We start from the raw sequence: 25,740 nt of genomic DNA on the forward strand, positions 1-25,740 counted from the left end.
TCAACCACACCCCAAAAATTTGAGAACTACATCCCTCTCTTCACAGGGAAAAACACATGATGGCAGGCTTAGCATATTTCCTTAAAAAATTAATTAATTAAAACTATTGGGAGTATAAATATTTTTAAAATTATAAATGATACTAATGTATTATTATTTTATAACTAAAGCAAGAATGTGTCAGCTATGTCAATATTTCCAAATTATCTAAAGCGTGGTGGAATGATCATAAATGAGGGGCGTCTCTAAGTAAATTCTTCAAGTGATTTCTCACTATTAAATAATTTTACAGAGGATGCTTAATTTGTAACTTTTAGAATGTGTGAGTTAATTTCTGTGATTCTTCAGAAAATGTCAATGTGATATACAGCCTTTTTAGAAAAGGCTGTGGTTTTCACTTGGTAGCTATTCTTGTAGATGTAAAATTTTGCTGAGGCAAAAAGTGTTAGCTCCATGACCTCAGGACATTTCAATTTTGTCAGGTACAATTTGGGCTTTAGGTCACTCAAATACACTTAGTTTAATGGAAAACTTGCCATTTTTTCCATTGCTAAACATGTTTAAAGTACTCCTTCCAGCCAGCTGCCATTAATGATATCTTTATAATAATAACTTTTTCACCTTTATTTGGTGTTGAGTGTGCCCTTGCTTTATCAATACATACATAAGTGGGCCTATTTTAGTGTAAATGTGACAGACATTTTCTGATTTGTCTTGCATATTTTCATGCCAACCTGTACAATTTCATTAAATTGACAGCAGAAGCATATACATTGAATTTCTCACCCAGCACATTTTCAAAATGCACAGCTCCTAAGAGATCAGGACTATCTCAAAGTGTTGTGTAGTCCTTAATGGTATGCTTTGACATTTTGCCAAACAGCATGCCTCTTCATGCTGTACACTCAATTCCCTGCCCTCTCCCCTCACCACGCACCGCCCCACCCCAAGTAATAAGGAGATCCCAGGATTGTGGAACAGATTGCAAGCCAGGTAACTCATGTTACTGATGATCAGAACTCTCTTGGAAGTGTGTTTCCCAGTTCCAACCTTAGGCTTTTCCTGTGGAGGTCATGGAGTTTTCTCCAAAACACATGACTACCTAGCTTAGTAAAAACATGAAACACTGTCATCGTTTTGCCTACTTTACCAAACTATGCTAGTAATGTTCATTAAAATGAGTCAAAACAAAATAGAATCACAGTCCAAAGTTTTATGAATGTAATACCCTTCAAAGCAACAAAATGTAAGTTTTTACTTGTAAAAACTTTGAAAGAGTTAACAGGCATGTGCTATGTTACATAATGGTGTATTTGTAGGCTAGTGAAGCACATTTTGTTTTTTTAATATACATCTAAAGCAATTTGGACAAATATTATTCATAAAATCCGTCTGGCGCGTACATTGATGCCTATTCTATTATCCTCTACAGTTCTTGCCTACCTGAAATCTTTCAAAGTTAAGAAATATTTAAAGGAAATATAGTCAGATTGTATTTGCATAAAATATCTTCAGAAATTTATAAAACTAATTAGCACCAGTGGGTGTCTTTGAGGAAGCGAATCAGAGAGCTGAGGGGTATGTAAAGAAGACCCTGCACTTTATATCTTTTGATGCTCTGAATTTTTATAGTATTATGTTACCTTTCAAAATACAGTATTTCTCCATAATGATTATGCCTTGCTTGAAAATGTGAGATAAATCACACAACCTCTTGCCCATTTTTCAGTTTGAATGACTTCAATGATCCTCATTATATATTCTTTGAGAGACCTCTGTCTGTCACCCTTATTTGATGGAAACCTCTCAGTTGGTTCCCCATCCCATTTATGGAACACTTCTTTTGACATTCTCTGGGGCTACTGGAAATTTTCTATTCTCATAAGAGTTTGACAAGGCCGTATTCATTCTGCCCTTTTGCTCTCATTGTCATTTAAAGGTCTGGTTGTGTCAAACCAAAGCTCATTTGTTTTACTATATGCTATTTGAAATCACACAAGCCTGAAAAGCCTGGAGCCCAGGACATAAATCAACAGTTAAAGAAAAATATTATAGATAATTTTCATGAAACTCATTTTCAAATATACACTCAGTTCAGTGTCCAATTAAAAATGAAAAATTGGTATCCATTTCTTATAATTTATTTTTGTGCTTTTCAATGAGATAGGCTCTTTCATATATGCATTTAGCAAACATTTAGCAAATATGAAAGCCTTCTGTATTCCAGGTACTATTTTTAGAACAAAATTAAGTCCTTTCCCTTTTGTATCTTATGTTACCTGGGAGAAACAGACAGCAGCTAAACCGTTGACTGTGTCAGATTGTGATAAGCAATATGGAGTAAAGTGAATGAGAATGAGGAGAGTAAGAGGAATGGAAACATGCAAGGTGCTGCTCTTTTGTAGAGAGTGGTTTTCAGAAAATATGTAATTTATAAACTGTTATTTAAATATGGACATTGGAAAGTGATAAGAGTTTTGTGTGTAATGTTCTAGGCAGAAGGTACAGCACATGCAAAGGTCTTAAGGGGAAATATGCTTAGTGTGTCCAAGCAATGGCAAGTCACATGACTACTGTGGAGAGTAAAGAAATATGAGGGAAAAGATCAGAGAGTATTAAGGGTTCACATGGGGACCTAGTAAGACATTTTTCAAAAGCAACTGCAACTACTTTGGCTGTTATACTCAGAATTTCTGAGCAGAGGAATGGAGTGTGTAGACAAAAAAGGATGAAAGCAGAAAGACCAGCAGGAAGCAAGAGACAACCATGGCTTGGCACATCAAGATATTTGGGGATGGAGGAAACAAATAACAAAAACCATCACGTGTGATTACTTTTATTTTCCTATTTCTCAGTTTATTTTTGATAAAGTATATTGTAATCACAGTAAATTAAGCTGAATATATTTACTGAAACTATAAACTCTTGAAAACTATACAATTTCAAATTCATAATATAATGAATTCGTTTTTCAGTATATAATTTAAAGTGTACCTAGTTTAAAATGCTTTTTTTTAAAGAATTTATTTATTTATTTGACAGAGAGAGATCACAAGCAGGCAGAGAGGCAGACAGAGAGAGAGAGAGGGAGAGAGAGGAGGAAGCAGGCTCTCCACTGAGCAGAGAGCCCAATGTGGGACTCAATCCCAGGACCCTGAGATCATGACCTAAGCCATAAGCAGAGGCTTAACCCACTGAGCCACCCAGGCACCCCTAAAATGTTCCTAGTCTAAAATTATTATGGCCATGGAATATAACTGTGGAGTCATCTACTACTTATTTACCCCATGTTAGAGCAGAACAAAAAGTTATTGAAAAGTACCACGCTCAGGCCCTGTGTAAGGAGTGAGAATGGTCTAAGAATTGGAACGGTCTGTTCTGACTTGGGTGTTTGTTAGAGTCCTCAGTGTTCCATTAGAGGCTGCCAATCAAACCCAGCTCTGGTACTTGATAAAGCATCTGACTGCACTGGGCCAACAGCAGCCTAGAATCACTGCAACCAGGATATTTGACAGAGTATGAGACAGAACTCACTCAACACCTCTCAAAAGCTCAACTGAAAAGTAAAATATATTAGAATTTTCTAAAGATTATGAAGCTAATGCATAACTTCAGACCTGTATTATAAATAGGACATGACAACACAATGATCTATGTAATTTGCAATATTTAGCAAATAAGCTATATTTCAGCAAATATAAGTAAGATTGATTATTTTCTCCCAATATTGACTTTTCCTGTCTTTCATCTAAATAAAACTTTAGTTTGGACAGAAGATAGCAGAAAAATTTTTGGTATAAGAGGGAAGAAATTGTCTTATAGGTAACTATTATTTTGCAATGTCTGATAATAGCCACTGAATTTATATCTTGACTAATATACAAAATTTTAAAATACTTCCACTTCAAAAACCATGATAAAAGAAAGTTACCTCTACAATAATATAATTTTTTCATTACTTTCATTGCTTTTTTCAATGGTAGAGTAGGTAGTAAAGTTATAATAAAGACTACATATAATGGCCCAATTGATGTTGCTCCCGATGAGAGGCATTTTAGTGCTGTATCATTTACTGTTATTGTTGGATGATTACACATTATTATTTAGATGAAAAAAAAAGAACTCTTTTAATTTATTAATGCTTATTTTGTCAAAATACTGGGAACTAAAGATTCCATGGTGAACAAGAGAGACAGAGTTCAAATCTCAGAGATTTTGGGCCTAATAGCACATGACTACTGTGCTATTTACAGACAATTAAAAAGCAATTTGAAAAAAAATTATGATATATGCTGTAATGGAAGACTGACAAGGAAGAAGACATCAGATATCATAGCCCTTGTCTTTTATATGTCTTTTCATTTATATGTGTGCACACACCTAGGGCTGGAACAAAGGGAGCTCATCCTGTAGGAAGAGATTATTAAACTAAGAAAAGAATAATGTGAAGTTATTAGCCAGATGAAGAGAAGAATGATAATCAGTGGTAGATCAAATAGCAAATGCAAAAGGTTTAGGATGAGATAATATTTAAAGAACTGAAGCATAGAGTGTGAAAGTGGGAGTCACCGGTGAGAGATAAGCTAAGAGTGAGTTCCCATAGGATGTCAAAAGCTATTGGAAGAAACTGTAAATTATCATTAATTCCAATGGCAAACCTATATGGGATATTAGACTGGAGACTAATGTGATATAAGTTATGTTTCTGAAGATTCACTCTTGGTTACAATGTAGATATATGATTTTTCGAACAGCTATCTAAGACCGGAAATCTAATAAGTGGTTGTGAAGGTCAAGTTAGATATAATATTGTCCTAGACCTTGGCAGTGCCAGTAAAGTTTGAGACAGTAGATGATTCAAGAATTATTTACAAGATAGAATCCATAGGGCTTAATTACTAATTAGATGAATGATGTTAAAAAAAAGAGAGAGAGAGAGAGAGAATGACGCTTGGGTGGCTCAGTCTGTTAAGCATCTGCTTTCATCTCAGGTGGTAGTGATCCCAGGATCCTGGGATTGAGTTCCACATCCAGCTCCTTGCTCAACAAGGAGCCTGCTTCTCTCTCTGCCTGCCACTCGCTCTGCTTATAAATGTGATCTCTCTCTCTCTCTTCCTTTTTCTGTGACAAATAGATAAATAAAATCTTTAAAAAAGAGAGAAAGAGAATTCCAACTGTTTGAGAAACTGGGTGAAAGTTAGCATCATTCAATCAGATTAGGACAACAAGAGAATGAATGGAGGAATAAGCAGGGAGGAAAGATGATGCATTCCATTAGAAATGTTGAGTTAGAGGTGCCCGTGACCCTTGCTTATAGAGCTATTCAGAAGAGAGTTCAATGTGACACCAAAGTTTTCATCGCTTTTTTCAGCTTCACTTAGCATCCAGGCTATCAGATAAAGTCAGCCATATTTTATATATTTTAGACAAGTGGAACAGATGGTTAATGGGGCAAGAGTATGGGAGGTACTAAGAACATCAAGTAAAGATGAAAAATAGAATATGTAATATTGAAAAGGAATCCAAGACTGGTGACTACAAGTAGATAGGGAGAGACAACAGGCTTGTGAGTAAACACATCAATAAGGTTTATGGGTTGGTCTTGGAAACAGTTGAGGGAAAGAGTAAGAAGGAGACTAAACTCTTGTCTGCAATTGGGTTTACAATTCCAGCTAAACTCATGTTGAAGGATTACAGAGAAACATGTGGATGGCTGTTGTAAAGTGGAAGGTAAGATCACTTGACATAAAAAGATGAAAGAATGAGAGACCAGGGTATTGGCTCAATCTTATCCAGGAAAATCACAGAAGGTGGCAGGAAAAGGGGGCCTGTAAGCCAGATATGTATGCTTTTGATGATTATGGGGTGAGCAGCCAATCAATAGAAGACAGCTGGGTGAGGAATTATGGCTAATATAAAAAAAAACAATACATGTACTTGAGAGTGAAGAAGTAATCCTTTAGATTCACAATGGAGAGTTATTAGGACACCAATTATATCTCAAGATGGTTTCCAGAAGAATAGTCTTTTCTCAAGAAAGTTGCAAGAAGCATTATCTTCAGGGGAAAGTCAACTTCCAGAGGGCATGATGGAAAAATACTGTTAAAAAGGAACAATAGAGGGGCACTATGTGGCTCAGTCGGTTGTGTGTCAACTCTTGGTTTTAGCTCAGGTCATAAGCTCAGGGTTCTGAGATTGAACTTCACATAAGGCTATGCACTCGTTGGGAGTCTGCTGCTCTCTCACTCTCTCTCCCTCTGCCTCTGTCCCTGCTTATTCTCTCTCTCTCAACAAAATAAAAGAACTTCTAAAAAATTAAAAAAGAAGAAGAGGAATGGAAGTTCAAGAAAAAATGTTATTTTCAGACAAAAAGGGGCAGGTGGAAAAGTAGTCCAAGAGATCCCATTTTGATTATTGAGCAAGGATAACAAATTTGGCATGTTGTATTAAACTTATTTCAAGGTCCTACAAAAAAAAAACTGGAGTTTGGAAGTTTCTTGTAGTATCAGTGCTTTTAGGCAACATTAGTGAATAGATAAAGGAGAAAAACCAAGAAACTATAGAAAAGTCTGGGACAGGCCTCCTTTCTCAGTGACTTTTTTTTTTTTTTATAAATGTGCAGAATACCTCTGGTCTTTCCCACTCTCCAATGCATTCAGGACACAGTGGCCAGAGAATCCTCCATTATTTTTTATACTTTGTTCCCAACCAACTTAAAAATCATCACTGCCATGCCATGGAACAGTAAAACTTTACATATTCTGGCTAGGCTGGTCATGATTAGGCCATGAATTGGGAAAAACCAAGGGCAGGAAAAGTAAAATGTCACTTGGGTGTCTTTTGAGTGTGATGGAGTGGATGAGCTGGGTCATTGAGCTGTGCAGCAGCAGTAATTACAGACATTTGTAACAGAGTATAATAATGAGGTTTTCTTTCCATCATGTCATATCAACAGTTAGGTCTTGAAAAGGAAGCAAATTATGGTATGATCATCTGCATCTTGTTGATATGAAGCAGGGGGTTAATGCTCAGACTCCCCTTCACATGTTGAGAACATCTGTAGGAAAGACAGCTGGCAGTATGGCAGACCACAGCGAAGCACAATAAAGTTTTAATTTCAACCCAAGCGAAATTAGAGATGTCAACCCAAATGTTTGCTATTAATCTATATAGCCTGATTTGCATCTTACTGTACCACATGTTAGTGTTTCTCCCACTTGGCATTGTCTGAGCATGATAATTTGAAATTTACTGAACTTCAGCAGTGAACCTAGCAACATGCAGAACACAATCATGGAGAAATTGCATGGGCAGAGACTTTAGGCAGTGCTGAAAAGCAAGCAGAAAAAAGAGGGACAAAAGTTGATGCAAAACATTTCATTAGGAATGATTCCTTTATTACTCTGCAATGAACTTGGAGAAGTAATACTAAAATAAGAAAAGTGGTTTCAAGAAGATTTTAAAGGTTAAAAAACAAAGTAAGCTTCTCATTCTGTCAGGAAAGAAGGCACATTGTCCCAGCGCAGCCACTAAGGACCACACTGTTGGGTGTGACTATATTTCTTTTCAATAAGTGCAGGCACATTACGACATGCATACATTTGAGAATTAGCTTGGATACTCATATGAGAACTCTTCTTCAGGTGAGTTAGAAGTTTCAGAAGAATGGAGAGTTAATATTATATTAATATTTCCACTTAAATCAGTCTCATTTTCTGTAGCTACCCTGGGGTGAACAATGTAAAAATCAAATGATCTTCAAGTTCCAAAAAGTGTGCAAGTCTCAAAGATTGATGAATGATATATTTATTCAAAATTATATTAGATACATAAATTATTCCTCATTGGTATCATGTCACTAGAGCATGAGGTGGACTTGATCATTGATTTTTCCAGATAACTGAAATGCATTACATGCATATTGAAATAAGTATAAGAAAAGCATTTGAGATGCATCCCAGAAACAATGCTAAGTGTTTTGTAGAGTTCAAAATAATCTGACAGGTTGGATTTTAATTTGCAGAATTAAAAATAGAGCCAAAGATGAGTTAGGACATATTAGGTTAGCAAAGGAAAAGTTAACACTTGAATCTAGTTCTGCTAACATCAAAAGTCACACACTTTCTGCTATACCATCACCTCCAAACTCAAATAATAAAAACTAAAAACAAATATTTTTATAAGTAATCAGTTTAAGCAACACAGCTTTGTCTATATGGGAGGTAAGAATACTGTCCTATGTATATAATTAACTGTAGTGTTTCATGGCATGTTCAATGTTTACAAAAACTGGTTTATATCCAAAATAACATTTTTATAAAACTTGATCTTTAAGTATAATAGTAATATAATTACAGGGGCACTTGTGTGGCTCAGTCATTTAAGAGTCTGCCTTCAGTTTAGATCATAATCTCAGGGTCCTTGGATTGAGCCCCACATCGGGCTCACTGCTCAGTGGAGAGTCTGCTTCTCCCTCTGCCCCTCCCACATGTTCATTCTCTCTCTCTCTCTCAAATAAATAAATGAAATATTTTAAAAAAGAAATAAAATTTGGGTTTCCTGTAATTTTCACCAGGGTCATTGCATTTATAAAAAATCAACTCAGTGTTTTACTAACCCCTTCAGTAAGGGGTTAGTAATGGGGCTTTTTGAAGATTTACTTATCAATTAGACATCTAGTCCATGGGGTTGGGAGTATCCAAGATAATTTCATGGTTAGAAAGAATTATTAGATGGCACACAGCTATTTTTTTTGGCTATTCCATTCTCGGAGTTCTTGGGGATTTTACGTTTACATGAGTTACACTTTAAAAAAAGTGGCATATGAATATTTTTAAACTTATTAGTGATAAAGAAGGAAAACAGCTATTGACAAGTGAGGATAAGCACTCACCATATGGATTCTAACATTTTAATTATTTTGTTCTTTTTCTTTTTAAAGCAACTTTTAGTGGTAATAATTTTTCCACTAATTAAAGACCAGCTGCTACTTAGCAAGCTAGACACCCAATTAGGAATCTGAAACCTGCTGAACAACCTTTACGGCCAGCCAGCTAGCTGAATCACCTCCTGTCACTGGCATGGAATTGATTATTTTTTGTTTTGTTAAATGCATGTTGTTGTCACACAAAATGGATCTCCAGAATGTTTTTCTCACAGAAGAGTTGACCAATCTGACATCCCATTCAATCTCATTTTTTGAACAAGCTTGAGATCTTTAACAAGGTCCTTCATCTATCTTTGTAAATATAATTATGGAATAGCTGTGGGAACTATATTTTGCAGGATAAAAAAGGAAACTTGAAAAACAGAAGGTAACCACTCACCACTGTTCAATATTACTTTGCGATTGAAAGTGAGATAATGGTATTATGCAAAGGTTTTTATAAACTCAGAATACCAAAAAAATAATTATATTTCTACATATAATGAAGCTTTGTTTTGAATATCAGTGACTTTTTTTTGCCTGAGAATTCCTTAAATAATGGGATGAATGATGTTCAGTTATATTATCGACAAACTTTTAAAATATAGTTTTATTGTATGCACCATGTTTTTCGTGAGAGCGCAAAACAGTTCACATTGCAAAACAAAGTCTTCCAAATTGCTGGAAGAAATATATACCCAGGAATTATATTACTGGAAGTTTTAAAATAAAATATAATAGGGGCACCTGGTGGCTCAGTGGGTTAAGCCTCTGCCTTCCGCTCAGGTCATGATCTCAGGGTCCTGGGATGGAGCCTGGGGCTCTCTGCTCAGCAGGGAGCCTGCTTCCCTCTCTCTCTGCCTGCCTCTCTGCCTACTTGTGATCTCTCTCTCTCTCTGTCAAATAAATAAATAAATAATTTTAAAAAATTTAAAAATAAATTAAAAATAAAATATAGTACACAAAAGATTGTTTCTCACTATTTTAAATAGTTGCTGGTCAAAATTATGAGTAAATAAATCAACTTGAAATTCAGAGATAATTGATCATGCATGAGAAATTAACATTCTTTAATTCATAAAGAGAATTCTGAACATTTTCTAAGAATTGTCCAATGCCTGGTGAATCCCCAGCTGTTAAATACCTTAGAAATTGGCAAAAGGACTGTTTATGAGTCACATTTTTGGTCATATTGAAAAATTCTTAATGGCCTGGAAGAGCTAATGCTATTGACAGGGGTGTCAGACACTACACAATAGGTGTTACCATCTCCCACTGCTTCTTTGCTGTGGCAACTTTCTGTAGTCTTATTCCTATGCTCTAAGCACAGTGGGTGCTCAATACACATTGTTTATGGGCTGCCATTACATCTGCTGTGAATGAAGCATCCAAGGATCCTCTGGCAGCAATAGCAAATGTTGAGGACTATCAATTGGGCATCATGGGACTGGAAGTGTTAAAGCTCTCAGCAGGTTCCAGGTCTGACTCCGAAAGCCTGGAGTTGGTTTGGAAGAGATATCATAAGGGGTGGCAATCTAGAGCATATTCTGACTCTTTCTTGGGTGCAGGGTATAAGTGGTATTTAGGATATGATTTATGGTTGAGACTTCACCAGGGTGCCTCCCAGGACAGATGCTGTGGCCAGAGGCACTTTCTTGAGCTGAGAATTTATCTGCTGAATCCGGATTATTGCTTAACTAGAAATTGAAATTGTCTTTGTCAGATGTGCCAGCAGGGAAAGCAGTGGTAACTGGAAGTCAACTTTTATTCCATAATTCTTTAAATCTCTATAATGCTGTCATAACAATTTTCTGGAAGACAGGTCAGATCATGTCACAATAGAGCTTAAATACTTTAATTACCTCCCATTACTTTCAACATCACATTTAGTGTCTTTAGCATGGCACACTAATCCTCTGAACTGGCCCTTACCTACTTCTTTTAAATTTCTTGTTTGACCCAGATTTCCATGAATAATATATTATCTGTTAAGCATGTACAATTTGCTAGGTGTTCTGCTATGTACTTTGCATACATAAACTCACTTAATTCTCAAAAGAAGCCTCTAAGTACCATATTATCATTATAAATTTTTAAAGATAAAGACCCAAAGAGGTGAGGTGATTTGCCCAAGGTTATGCAGACAGCAGAGGTGAAATTCTTTTTTTTTTTTTTAAGACTTTATTTATTTATTTGACAGACAGATCACAAGTAGGCAGAGAGGCAGGCAGAGAGAGAGAGAAGGAAGCAGGCTCCCCGCCGAGCAGAGAGCCGATGCGGGGCTTGATCCCAGGACCCTGGGATCATGACCTGAGCCGAAGGCAGAGGCTTTAACCCACTGAGTCACCCAGGTCCCCCAAATTCAGGCTCCTGGCCACCATGAGACCTCCCACAGAAGCCCATCTGATTGCAAACCTCCTTACCTTTACATTTGCTCTTCACTCCATCTTGAATGCCCTTCTTCATGGCTGATGGGGCTCAGCCTTCAAGACTCAGCTAAATAATCCCTTTCCTTATAAAGTAATCTCTGATACTTCAAACAGAGTTGCCTACTCCCTCCTTTTTACTGATACAAGACCTTGGCTGAAAAACAAAACAAAACAAAAACAAAACACCAACCTAGGCACAAACAATAGCTACCACTGCCACCGTAACAATAGCAATAGTAATTACCATGTATCTGTCAAATATAATGGCACTTACTATGCATTTAACATTACCCTATACCAACTTCCATCCATACCATAGCACTCCACAATAGCATGGTATAGCCAAGCTAAGTGACTTGCCCAAGGACAGGTAAATAATGGGTGACAGAGCCAGGATCCAGTTCCAGATCAGTCTATGCCAAATATGGGACCCCTTGTGAAGAAGTTAAGAATTTTACGATGGCCACAGCAGAGAGTTAAACCAAGTGTGGGCTCTTTTAAGCATGAACACCTGTGTGAATGCATTGGATGCCTACCCATTAAGTCATCCCTATCAGGAACCACTGGAAACACCACTAAGTAGTTACACATCAAATTACTGTATATTACTAACTTTAGGACTGAGGTACATAATAGATATGCTAATATTGAGCTATTCTTGCATTCCCAGAATAAATTTCACTGGTTTATAATTATTATTTTTCAAGTGATACTGGATTTTGCTTATTCATGTTCCATTTATAGTTTTACATCAACATGCCTACATGCTATTATTATCCATATGCATATTAAATTTAATATGCTTTATTAAAAGAATTTAAAAATTTTTCCCTCTGGAAAACATAAATAACCTTATGATTATGATTATCTAGTCTCTACAGAGTAAGAATCCCTCATGAAAGCATCTAGATGTGGTGCTATTTTAAGTAGTGTTTCTTTAAAAAGTGTTCTTTCTTTCATGGGAATAGTTTGGTTTAACTATTTCTAAATAGATGAATTAGTAAATTTTCTAGTTAAAATTTAGTAAATTTTATTTTCATTGTATATTTTTCCCTTATCTAGGTTTTCAAATATATTTGTAGGGGTCCATACAGTAATTTCTCATAGCTTTTATAGAATTGTTTCTGTTTCAGTGGCTATGACCATTAATCATTTAACAATTTGTAAATTTGAACCTTTTCCTTTTCTCTTATTAGGTTACCTAGTGTTTTTATCTATTTTATGTTTTTCTTTCCAGAAAGTCTATTGACTTGTTTATTCAATTTTTTTCTGTTTTATCTGTCACTAACCCTGTTCTTATATATATTCTTATTTTTTTTTCTTAAATCTTTGCATTACTTTACTTTTATTTTATTTTACTTTTATTTTTCTCACACTAGCTCTTAAGTTTGGATGTTTTCAATGCTTCATCCATTCTTATTTTTAAAAAATTTTACAATTTTGAATCCTGTGAATTCTATTTTATCCTCCCCACAGTAGTTACATAACAGAGATATTCCCCCCAAGATGGAAGGGCTATTTTTTTCTTATTATTAATTCTAGTTTCATTGTATTATAATCAAAGGATATTATTTGTATCACTTCTACTTTATGATCAATTTTATAAAAATTAAATGAGTGCTTTAATAAGATAACATCATCTTATTATTATGATATAAATAAAATATTTTGTATTATGAACACATAAAGTTTCCCTTTTTTTGGCTTCTTAAGTTTGTAATTTCAGTTAGTTAACATACAGTGTTATATTAGTTTCAAGTGTAAAATAGTGATTCAACAATTCAGTACATCACCCGGTGCTCATCATGACGAGTTCACTTTTTTTTTTTTAATCATTTTTTAAATTTTTTTTCAGCATAACAGTATTCATTGTTTTTGTACCACACCCAGTGCTCCATGCAATCCGTGCCCTCTCTAATACCCACCACCTGGTTCCCCCAACCTCCCACCCCCCACCTCTTCAAGCCCTTCAGATTGTTTTTCAGAGTCCTTAGTCTCTCATGGTTCACCTCCCCTTCCAATTTCCCCCAATTGGAAGGGGAGGTGAACAAGGAGAGACTATGAATAAGTCAAGCAGAGAGAGTCAATTATCATATGGTTTCACTTATTTGTGGCACATAACAAATAGCATGGAGGACATGGGGAGTTAGGAGAAGGGAGTTGGGGGAACGAGTTCATTCTTTAATGCCCATCACCTGTTTCACCCATCCCCCACCCACCTACCTCCCTTCTGATAACCATTAGTAGTTTTTCTCTATAATTAAGAGTCTGTTTCTTGATTTCTTTATCTCTCTTTTTCTCTCTCTCTTTCTTTTCTTTCTTAAATTTCACATATGAGTGGAATCATATGACATTTGTCTTTCACTGACTGAGTTATTTCACTCAAATTATACTCTCTAACTCCATTATGCTCTATCCATAAAATTTCTATAGATATAGATATACATATCCATAAAATGAAATTTTATGGATATATCTATAGATAGATAAAGATATAGATATAGTCTTCTTTATCCATTCATCAATGGACACTTGGGCTGCTTCTATTTCTTGGCTATTGTAAATAACTTTAATATATACATAGGGGCACCCCATGTATCCTTTCAAATACTTGGTTTTGTATCCTTTGGGTAAAACCCAGTAGTATGTAGAATCATAGAGTAGTTCTACTTTTAACTTTTTGAGGAATCTCCATACTGTTTTCCACAATGATTGCACCAGTTTGTATTCCCACCAACAGTGCATGAGTGCTTCTTTTCTTTCCATATCCTCTCCAACACCTTGTGTTGTTTCTTATGTTGTTGATTTTAGTCATTCCAACAGGTGTGGGGTGATATTAAGCATGTAAAGTTTCACATCTAAATATATACCAACACATATCAATAAAATCTACCTTAATACAGTTATTTTGATCTACTATTATCCTTATTTTTATTTGCTTGGTCTTTTTTGGACTAAACATAGTGTTTTAAAGGTTAAAGTCTTCTATGTGTTTCTGTTTATTTCTCCTTGCACCACCTGCAAGGAGAAATACTACTTAATGTAATTGCTGTGTTATCTGTGCATATTCATATTTTCTATCATCCTACATTTTGTTCTGTAACATTTTGAGATGTTCATCATCTAATGCTTTTTGGCCTGAATTCTACCTCATCTTGGATTAAACCTCTGGTTTGATGAAAACCTCTGGTTTCTCGTTAGCCTTCAAATTGTTATACACATTTGTCCCATATACACTTGCCCATCCCTCTATTTTTAGTGTTATTGAACAACTTTATCTTACTGTGTTGACTTTTGGTTAGTAAGACAATTTAAAATATTCTGTACTTTAATAGGTAAATGAAGCATATTTGACTGATATAGTTGATATGTTCGTTCTTAACTGGGTATAGCATTTTATATATACCTTTGTTTTCTGAATGTCTTTTGTTTTCTCTTTTTCAGTTTCTTCCATGATTTATGAAAGTTTGAGGCCTTTTTCCTGAGATTGCCTTTTTTTTTTTTTTAAGATTTTATTTATTTATTTGACAGAGAGAGATCACAAGCAGGCAGAGAGGCAGGCAGAGAGAGAGGAGGAAGCAGGCTCCCTGCTGAGCAGAGAGCCCGATGCAGTGCTCGATCCCAGGACCCTGAGATCATGACCTGAGCCGAAGGCAGCGGCTTAACCCACTGAGCCACCCAGGCGCCCCTGAGATTGCCTTTTAAATAACATCTTTAATAATGTTCTTAGTCTACTATCCCTTACTTAGTTCTCTACTATTTAATTTACCAGCTTATAATGATATCCACTGATTCCACTATTATTTAAGTGACCACTGCTGAGCTTATTCTAATTCATCACCTTCCCTTTCACCTTTTTATAACATTATTACTTTTTAATGTCAAGGCAAACAACAATTCTATTCTCTTACCCTCTTTATTTCTTAGTCATTCAATTAAATATATTCAATGGTCCCTCTAAATTTTTTGCCAAAAATTTCATAACTCTCTCCTATTTTTTTGCATATTACTCAGAAAGAGCTTTGGATACCATATTCTCTGAGTTTTGGTGTATTTAAATCTGTATTTCTATAACCATAATACTTGAAAAACAATTTAGCTAGAAATATAATCCTTGGATCACTTATTTTTTTCTTTGAAGTTTTTTTTTTTTTAAGTTATTGTAGTGTTGTCTTCATTTGTATGTTACTGTCAAAAAAATCTGAGGTTAAAATGATTTTTCTATGTAAGTGACTTTTGTTTTGTATTTTATTGATGTTCTAGGGAAATTTGTTATCTTTAAAATCAAATACTTTTACTATAATATTCTTGGAGATGACAAATCTAAATCAATTTTTCCAGATTCACTAGGTATCCCTTTATATGTCACCGAAAGCCTTTTATTTACATGAAGTTTTTTTGGAGAATCGCTTAAATATTAATTCTTCTGCATTGTTTTGTTTTTCTTCTGCATAGAATTCAAGTATGCCTATGTTGGATGTTGTTTCCTTTCTTCATTAAAAATCACTATTCTCTCTGATCCTTTTTTTATCTATTTCTTTATTGTTTTGTTTTCTTTTTTGTTGTTGTCATAAGTATATACAAACCTGGCCTAAAATCCTTTTTTATATTTTCAGTGGAACGTATACTACTGTGAGTTCTAATTTAGTCTTAATTGCTAAGATTACTTTGTCTTTTCTTTAAATGTTTTCTTGTGCCCAGTATACTAATATTTGTTCTTTTTCACTTTGTCTTTCCCAGATTTTTTTTACTATCTCTGTTCTCCAACCACCACCACCATCCCATCATGCTCTGGATGAGCATGACTGTATTGAGCCCTTCATGGTATCTCTGTGCCTGATATTCCTGCCTTTCTCTCTGCAGACCTCATTCCCAGTTGCAGTGACCCACACTTTCTGTCTCTGACCCAGATCCTACACTAGAAATTTCAACCTGGATCCCAGTTCCACTTGAAAGACAAGGCATTTCATGAGTCCTTCTCTTCCTAATACCAACAGAATGAATATCAAATGTGAAGTTGAACTGGAGGATCCCCAAATTCTGCTATTGGCCAAGGCTTGGATGGGACCAAATACACACAGAGAGGCCAACAGGAAGGGCTGGAGGTCAGCTTTACAGTACCTTGGGATCCTTCACCCCTCTCATCATTTCCCCCTCAATTTTTTTTTTTTTTTTTGTCTGGAGGATCATTAGCCACAGGGAAAACTTGTAGATAAAGGAACCAGTAGGGTAAATTCATGCTATCAGTATTCTTGGCTGTGTGAACAAGGTCCCATTATTTAATGCTCCTGGCCCCAATTCACTTCTTGTGAGCTGATGCTTCTTAGCCTCAGCCCTCACCTTTTGGATGATGTGAATACATGGTATATAAGGTGAACTATTTTAGTTTACAGCTCCTTAGACCTGTTTCTCTACATTTCCTGAGTTAAGTTTATAAAGTTATTTTACTTCTGTGTTGTACAGATCCCAACCTCACAAATCTTTCTTATGAACAAGTTTTATCATTTACATACACAGGTACAACCTTATTTGCATTCTTCTAACAATGACTAGAAGAACTAGTAATCAAGGTCCTTGAACAGTATTGCTTAGCCATGGAAAATATAAACTTTGTGAGAACTCAATTGACTAACGGGTCACCAAAGGGTCCCCATTATCTTTAGCTGGGGTGGAAATAAACATTTGCAGCTGGGGACAGGGTTGGTTAGGAAATATTACTTTTGTCCCAGACAGAGGCTCACAGCTAGGACTCACAGACATGGGAGAGCCAACCCAAACTTCACCGACAGACTTAGCTGTAGGCACATCAGGCCAGGACTGACACACCACCACAAGGGCTCAAAGGCCCTTCCTCCACCCCTGGAGCAATATCCTCTTTCCACCAAACTCCTACAAGGAAGTTTGATCTGAACACAATATATAAGTGGAAGTAATATAAGTGGAGTGCCCCTGAGAATGCTATTGCCATCGTCCATGGGAAAGATACTTAATGAAAGGACTATTTTGATACCAGAGTGAAGAAAACACAGCTAGTTCCACTGCTTTATAGAGGCTGGGGTTTCAGCCCTTCCTGCTTAACTAGGAGTTCTCAGTGAAGTCAAAAGAAAAGTTCAAAAGTCAGGAATGTGCATTTGCAGAAAAGAGACCATCTTTTATTTAGTTGGGGTATGTGGCCCAGAATCCTGTGAACCCCTGTCCAAATAGAAATCAATCACACCTTTTCCCAGTAATCCAAACACTAGTTTAGATACAGCTGAAGGGATTTGGCAGATGGAATCCCAACCCTTGAATTAATCGAAAGGGCTACTGTCCAAAATTAGCCTGACTCAATCACATGTAAGATTTATCAACTGTCCTCCTTTACAGCAGAGGATACCAGGACTCAAAGAGAAGGTAGGATGGGTGTCCAGGATCACAAGTCAAGTGGGGATGCTAAGAAACAGTACTCATATTAAAAACCAGGGCCTTGATGCCCAATGCCAATGGTGGGTGGTGGCCAGTTCCTACACAGCAGGTCCAGTTTTTGCCTCAATGGCCTCCAACTCCCCTCTACACCAATATATTCACTGCCAATGTGTCAATCACTCCTCTGTTGTCTACTCTCCTATCTTAGCATCAGTCTCCCCTCTCAGTTTGGCTAAGAGTGTCCTAACCTGTCCCGAGATGCCATTCTCTCTCTACTCCAGACTCATGTTTCCTGAAGCCTTGATTTTCTACCTAAAATATTTCTTTTGCTACCAAAGAGCCTGTGGACTCCCTTTTATCTCCTTGTACAACTCTACTAGTTCCAGGACTCAGCAAAAACTCCCCTTGGATCCCACTCATACCCATAATTTCTGACTTCTCTTCCTCAAACCTCTTTTCTGTTGACAGCTATTTCTATGCAGGCACGCTGATGTCATTACACAATGACATTCCTCTCCATTCCTTCCAGATTCCTTTTCATTCCAAAATGTTGTCTGTATACATTTTCCTAGGTTATATTTTATGTTGGTAATGAAAAAATCTTTTAAACTGGTGATTTTCTATCAGCTCACCTGTTTCCTCTCATATTCTTGAAAATAGAAGCAGTTCTAAATCATAGTGAACTGCACATCCTTTTATGAGGCTAATATTGACCCTTGAGGAGAAAAATCAGACACTGGGGTAGAAAGCTTTGCTCCTTGTTTATGGAAAAGTCCCTCTTGGAGTCTGGTTGATTAAATGCTCTCTCTTTCCCTCTCTTTCTCTCTCTGATTGCCTTCAGGCTGGGGAAGGTGGCTTCTCTTACAGTGAGAATCCCTGTGTGAGTTTGTCTCCAAGGCCATGTCTTCTTTGTCATCTCAGCTTTACATGACACCATCTAGGTAGAAACTGTCATAGTTTCTTGGGCCGCCTGGGTGGCTCAGTCTGTTAAGCTTCCAACTGTTGGTTTTAGCTCAGGTTATGATCTCAGGTGAGATTGAACCCCACATCAGGCTCCAGCTCAGCAGGGACTGCTTGGGATTCTCTCCTGTCCCTCTGCCCACCCGTGTGTGTGCACGTGTGCACGTGCCCACGCACACAGTCTCTCTCAAATAAGTATCTGTTTTAAATGCCACAGTTTCTAACATTTCTCTTTTCTCAGTGTCCCTTATTTCATAGTACTTAATTGTCTTTATTTTTCCTTTTGGCACTCAAAGAGCTGAAAAGACTCCATTTTTCCTCAGAAAATAAAATACTTCCTGGGGCACCTGGGTAGTTCAATTGGTTAAGCATCTGCCTTCCACTCAGGTCATGATCTCAAGGTCCTGGAATCAAAGCCTGTGTTGGACTCCCTGCTCAATGGGTAGTCTGCTTGTCCCTCTGCCTGTCCCTACCACTTGTGCTCTCTCTCTCTCTTACTCTCACTCTCAAATGAATAAAAATTTTTTAATTATTAAAAAAATAAAAATATGATACTTCTTAGTCACTTCCTTGGCACATCAGAAATTATTACCAGCCCTCACAGTTACCCATACTTATAGCCTGTGATTTTCCTTCACAAAGGACATCCAGGATCACTTTATACTTTCATTAACTTCAAATACTTTTCCTCCCAAGATTCTACCCTGTTTCCCTTCTCATTTCAAAATTTATCCAAGAAACTTCACAGATGAATGTTTTACAAAGACACAATTAAAGTTTCTCCTAAGGGCACCTGGCTGACTCAGTGGGAAGAGCATGTGGAGTCCTGAGTTTGAGCCCCACATTGGAGAATAGATATCAGAAATACATACATACATACATACATAGTTTTTAAAAAAGAGAAAAGAAAGTTTCTCCAAATCTGAGGATTTTTCCCTAAGGTTTGAAACTTAATACCCAATTTCCTCATCTTCAGAAAGACAAACAGCACTGAAATTGTATGAAATTAATTCCTTTAAATCCACATCCTCGTATGTATAAGTGTCAGACCTCAGGAAGTCTTTCCTAGATTAGACCTTAGTCACCTGCCTTGGGCCCCAGAGATTCCCTGAAAACTACCAACATTTGCCAGGAAGCAAAAAAAAAAAAAAAAAGGTCTACTGACCATCAGATCCTTTTTAAGAGGAATTTCTCTACTTTGATGATACCTTAGAACCACCAGAAATCTTCAGAACTAGTGATACTTAGGTCCCAAACTTCATCAAGTGAGAATCTCTGAGAAACTACACTCATCAGTATAGTCATCTTTAGGCAGTTCCAAGCTGCAGCCTGGTGGAACTCACAGAGACTGAAGTCTCCACCTGCCTGGAGCATAATGAGGTGGATATGGACAGAAGTGTCCCCTGCACTCAGGTGCAGCCTCATGGCAAAGCCCAAACTGTCCTCTGAGACAGCAGATCTCTACCCAGCCTACATGTTAGAATCACCAAGGTAGTTTTTCAAAACGCAAATGCCAGGACCCAGCCCAAAATAATTAAATCTGAATCACAGGGGTTGGCCTTTGAAATACCTTTAGCTGATGCCATTGTAGAATCAGCGCTGGGAAGCTGTTTCATAGCTAAATTCACTTGTAGGCAGGATCCATGATTTTGCTGAGTTTATAAACTAGTGGGAGAGATACACTTTGCTAGAAGTATGTTGACCTGTAGAAAGTGTCAGTCAAGGTTGAGGACAGAGGGACAGGGAAACATCTCTGAGGGATGTCGCTGTCTGGGCTGGCCTCTGAATGTGGTGACTCCCAGAGACCCAGGTGAGCAATATGAACCAACTTGGTGAGAGCACTAATGGGGGATGGAAGAGGAAGGGTCACCTCCATTACCTTAAATAGTGGCTGGACCGCCCATCTGCTTCAAACACTGTCAGAAGCAGAGAAGAGCAAGCACATTTCAACATTCTGGGACCTCCTGACACTCCTGAACTCCAGCAGGGCAGATAAAGCACTAGCCCCTGCAGGCCCTTTGGCTATAGAGAAGACTCAAGAATAAACCTGGAGAGGTGAGTTGAGAGGCAGCCTGCTTCCTGGTCGTTTGTAGGATTGCCGGGTTGTCTTCATTCTATTTCATAAACATTTTTATAGCTGTTAAAATTTGCAAACTTCTATGTTCTTTACAAATATGAACTGTTTTCACCCCTCCCAGCAAGCCTAATAAAAGATGTTATTACTATACTCATTTTACAGAGAGAGAAACTGAGGCATGGCACGGTAATTACCTTGAACAGGGATCTACAGGTGTCATTGCAGAGCTGGGAATAGAAACCCAGCACTATGGTACCCTAACAGCAGTCCTATGCTACTTCTCAACTGTTTGGTGGCATGTCCTTCACAAATTCCTGATTTTAAGGGAATTATGTGTCTTATTTGATATTTTATCTTCGTTATTGTAATTTTCAACTCTGGAAGATCCATTTAGATTTTCTCTTATTATCTTGTTATGCTCCTCTTTCCTTTTATGTTTAGTCATAGAAAGTCCATTTCTCATGCCTGTTTTTAAGTCCTTCTATACCAATTGTATCTCTTTGGGGTGATGGTGGTGGTATTGGGTGTCTATTGGTTGATTTCCCTGCTAGTGGTGAATTGTATTTGTTTCACTGCACACTTGGTAACTCTAGGTAAGAGACCAACATTGCACATTTTAAATTGTTGAGTGCTGAGTATTTTCTGTTCCTTTAAATAAAGTTGGGCTTTGTTCTTTGATACCATTATTTGGAATATTAATGCTTTGGAGAATTTTTTCAAATATGTGTCAACTGGATCTGGGACAGGCTTCAGTCTATGTATAATTTGGCCCCACTGCTGAGGCAGTTCCCTCAGAGAGCTCTATTTCAATCCCCTTGCACTCAGGGTCTTTGACCTTGACAGAGGTTCTTCCTGGGCTTGAGTGACACCAGGGAGCTATTTATATTCTGAGTATTTGAATACCTGCTTCAAGGTGTTTTTGTCTGCATGAAGGTTGACTTTGAAGACCGAGTTTCACCTGAAATAATTTCTCATCTTACAAATTTTTATGTTTCCTTTGTATGATCTTATCTGCCACTTTCTGTTCATTTTAAAATACCCTATTTTCGTTGTGTACAACCCCTCCTCCAATAAATAATCACAGATGAATAAAACTGCACTTTATTTATACCAATAGTAGGCCTTCTTATACTAAAAACCCCAGTAATAAACCCAAATCCCTCACTCCTATAAATTGGAGAATTGGGGCAGAAGATCTCTTTTCTCCCCCCCAAGGGAAATACTCAGTTTCAAAAATATGCCCAACATCTGTACTTGTACCAGGTTTCTTAACCAATATGATAAATGAGCTCTCACATTGGGTAACCAGAAAAGAATGTGACCTACATTAAAGATAACCATAACCGATTCTTAGCCTGTCTTCATAGAATTGTAAGAACAAGATTTTGTATGAGTAATTAGTATTTTTTCTTTAAAGGTTAAAGAAAAACTATTCTGACACTTGTTAAAACGGTACAGGAGATTTTATTCAAGATACCAGTAGTAGAGAGATAGACCTCCAAATAAAACAAGTAAAAGTCGGGGCAAGTGGGTTAAGCCTCTGCCTTCGGTTCGGTCATGATGCCAGGGTCCTGGGATGGAGGCCTGCATCAGGCTCTCTACTCAGCAGGGAGCCTGCTTCCTCCTCTCTCTCTCTCCCTGCCTCTCTGCCTACTTGTGATCTCTCTCTCTGTCAAATAAATAAATAAAATCTTTAAAAAATAAATAAATAAATAAAACAAGTAAAAGTAGAAGGTGAGGATACCCAGGGAGAGTATAAGGAACTTAACTCTATATTAAGGGTGGGTAATTTCTCACTAAACTGACTCAGCCGGATTTGTGATAAAGGCAAGCTAAAGTCAAGTCTCCCTCGAAAAAAAGCGCTCAAAGACCCTAACTAAAGTTTGGTTAAAAAGGCATACAAGTAGAAAAATATGAATTGTAAGAATTAATATTGTTAAAATGTCCTTATTACCCAAAGCCATTTATAGATTCAGTGCAATTTCTATAAAAATTCCAGTGACATTTTTCATAGGAATGGAAAAACAATTCTGAAGTTTATGTGGAACCACAAGAGACCCTAAATAACCAAAACAGTCTTGAGAGAGAAGATGAAAGCTGGAGGTGTAACACCTCCTAATTTCAAACTATAGAACAAAGCTGTGGTAATCAAAACAGTATGGCACTGGTATGCGAATAAACATATAGACCAATGGAACAGAACTGAGAGCCCAGAAATAAACCCTTGCATATATGGTCAACTAATCTTTGGCAAGGGAGCCAAGACTACTTAATGAGGAAAGTATAGTCCTCAGTAAATAATAAATGATGTTAGGAAAACTGGATAACCACATGCAAAAGAATAAAATGGACCCCTAATATACATCACTCACAAAAATTCACTCAAAGTGGATTGAAGACCTAAAAATGAAAACTCACCATAAATCTTCTAGAGACCTGCTGAAAAAGCTTTTTGACCTGGTCTTGGTAATGATTGTTTATTATGATCCCTAGAACAAAAATAAATAAGTGGGATTGCATTAAACTAAAAAGCTTCTGCACAGCAAAGGAAATCATCTACCAAATGAAAAGGCAACCTACAAAGTTCCGAATCACATATCTGATAAGGAGCTAATATCCAAAATATATAAAGAAGTCATATAATTCAACAGCAAAAAGAAATCTAATTAAAAATGGCAGAGATTTAATAGACATTTTTCAATAGACCTGCAAAGGAGGAACAGGTACATGAAAAGATGCAACATTACCAATTGTCAGAGAAAAACCACAAATGAAAACCATGTGGAGATATAACCTCATCTCTGTTAGAATAGTATTATCAAAAATACAAGAGGTAAAAGTGTTGGCAAGAATGTGGAGATAAGAAAACTCTTATGCACTATTTGTGGGAATGTAAATTGGTTCAGCCATTATAGAAAACAGTATGGGGTTTCCTCAAAAAATTAGAAAATAGAAATACCATGATTTAGCAATCTTTCTCAATACATATCCAAAGGAAGTGAAAACGGGTTCCTGAAGAGATATCTGCCCTCCCATGTTCATTGCAGTACTATTCACAGAAGCCAAGATATGGAAATAACCTGAGTGTCCATCAACAGATAAATGGATAAGTATGTGGGGAATGTGTGTGTATATACATATATGTGTACATGTAACATTCCATTGTATATACACCCACATATATACAATGGAGCATTATTCAGCCATGACAAAGAAGGAAATCCTGTCATCTGTAACAACATGATGAAACTTAGGGCATGATGCTAAGTGAAATGTTAGAGAAAGACAAATACAGTATAATGTCACTTACAAATGGAATATAAAAAACCCAAACCCCTCTTGCCCAATGCTGCCAACATGGTGTTCAGGAGCTTTGTGGAGGTTGGCCAGGTGGTCTAATCTCCTTTGGACTTCATGCAGGGAAGGTGGTTGAGATTGTAGATGTTATTGATCAGAAAAGGCCTTAGGTTGATGGACCCTGCACTCAGGTAAGGAGTCAGACTTTGCCTTTCAAATGCTTGCAGCTCACTCACTTCAAGGGCCCACACGATGCCAGTCATAAGTATGTCTGACAAGCCTGGCAGAAGACAGATATCAGTACAAAATGTGTAGCCACAGGATGGGCCAAGAAGATGAAAGACAGAGAAAGGAGAGCCAAGATGACAGCTTTTGATTGTTTTAAAAATCAAGAAGGCCAAGAAAATGAGGAACAGAATAATCAAGTTTGAAGTTAGGAAGCTACAAAAAAAGCAGCTTTCCTGGAATTTTCTTCCAAAAAAAGCACCCTCAGCTAAGGGTGCAGCTGCCGCAGCTGCTGTAAAGTTTCCAGCAAAAAAGGTGGTCACTGCAGACAAGAAGGCACCAGCCCAGAAGGTTCCTGCCCAGAAAGCTGCAGGCCAGAGGCAGCGTCTCCAAAGACTCAGAAAGGTCAGAAAGCACCTGTCCAAAGGCATCTGACAATTTCTTACCCATAAAAGCATAAGAAGCTATTTTTCTTTTTCACATACAGACACACACACGTGCACACGCATCAAACTCATAAGAGTAGTGGTTACCAGGGGCTGGTGGGTAGGAAAAAATGGGAGATGTTAGTCTGAACTTCGAGTTATAAAATGAATAAGTTCTGGGGAATGAAGGTACAGCATGATGATTATAATTAAAAGTACTATATTATGTACTTGAAAGTTGCTAAGGGAGTAGATCACAAATGCCAGACAACAAAAGGAATAGTAATTACTTGACATGATGGAGATGTTAGCTAATGTTAGGATGGTAATCATTTCATTTTATATGTGTATGAAGCCAACATATTGTACACTTTAAACTTACACAATATTATATGTCAAATATATCCCAAAGCTTAAAAAAATAATCTTTGATGGAGGTAGTCTGTCAAAACCATCAGAAAACTTATTCTCTACTTTTAAAGACAATGTCACTTTTCATTCACTGTAGACAACAAATTGAGTCCAAAAACAAAATGCTATAGGTAAATGAGATCTTAATGAATACATATTAAAAGCAAAAATAGTTATCAAGATGGAAAATTAAACTTGTCTGAAGTGTTTAGATACAAGAATCAATTATTAAAAGGGTTTAATTTCTCTTAAAATTATCATGAAATTATAACATTAGCATTGCTATTTGTTGACATTTTCTTATGTTAGATTTTCATTTTTCTATGAAAAGTTAATTTCATTAGAGCTATAATTGGCATCTTTAATAAACTCAAATCTAGGTCTTTAGACCTTTTTTTTTTTAACAAATCTGTAGAAAAAATTACTTAGTTCCACCAAAAACTTGTCTATTTATAGGTTAACAACAGGAGTAAGACTATTTCAAATATTATAAGTTATAGTTATGTGTTTACTCAGAAGGAGAATACAGGTGAAAAGTGTTTAAGTGACTAAAAAAAAAAGCTTTATATTCTACCTTTCCCCATG

General features: G+C 36.7%; 1 pseudogene; it reads left to right on the forward strand.

Annotated features, from left to right (window-relative positions):
- Positions 1-24,154: 24,154 nt before the first annotated feature.
- Positions 24,155-24,771, forward strand: LOC125094163 (60S ribosomal protein L14-like; annotated as a pseudogene).
- Positions 24,772-25,740: the final 969 nt, after the last annotated feature.

Source organism: Lutra lutra, chromosome 2 (genome assembly GCF_902655055.1).
Source record: "Lutra lutra chromosome 2, mLutLut1.2, whole genome shotgun sequence".
Classification (NCBI taxonomy): Eukaryota; Metazoa; Chordata; class Mammalia; order Carnivora; family Mustelidae; genus Lutra; species Lutra lutra.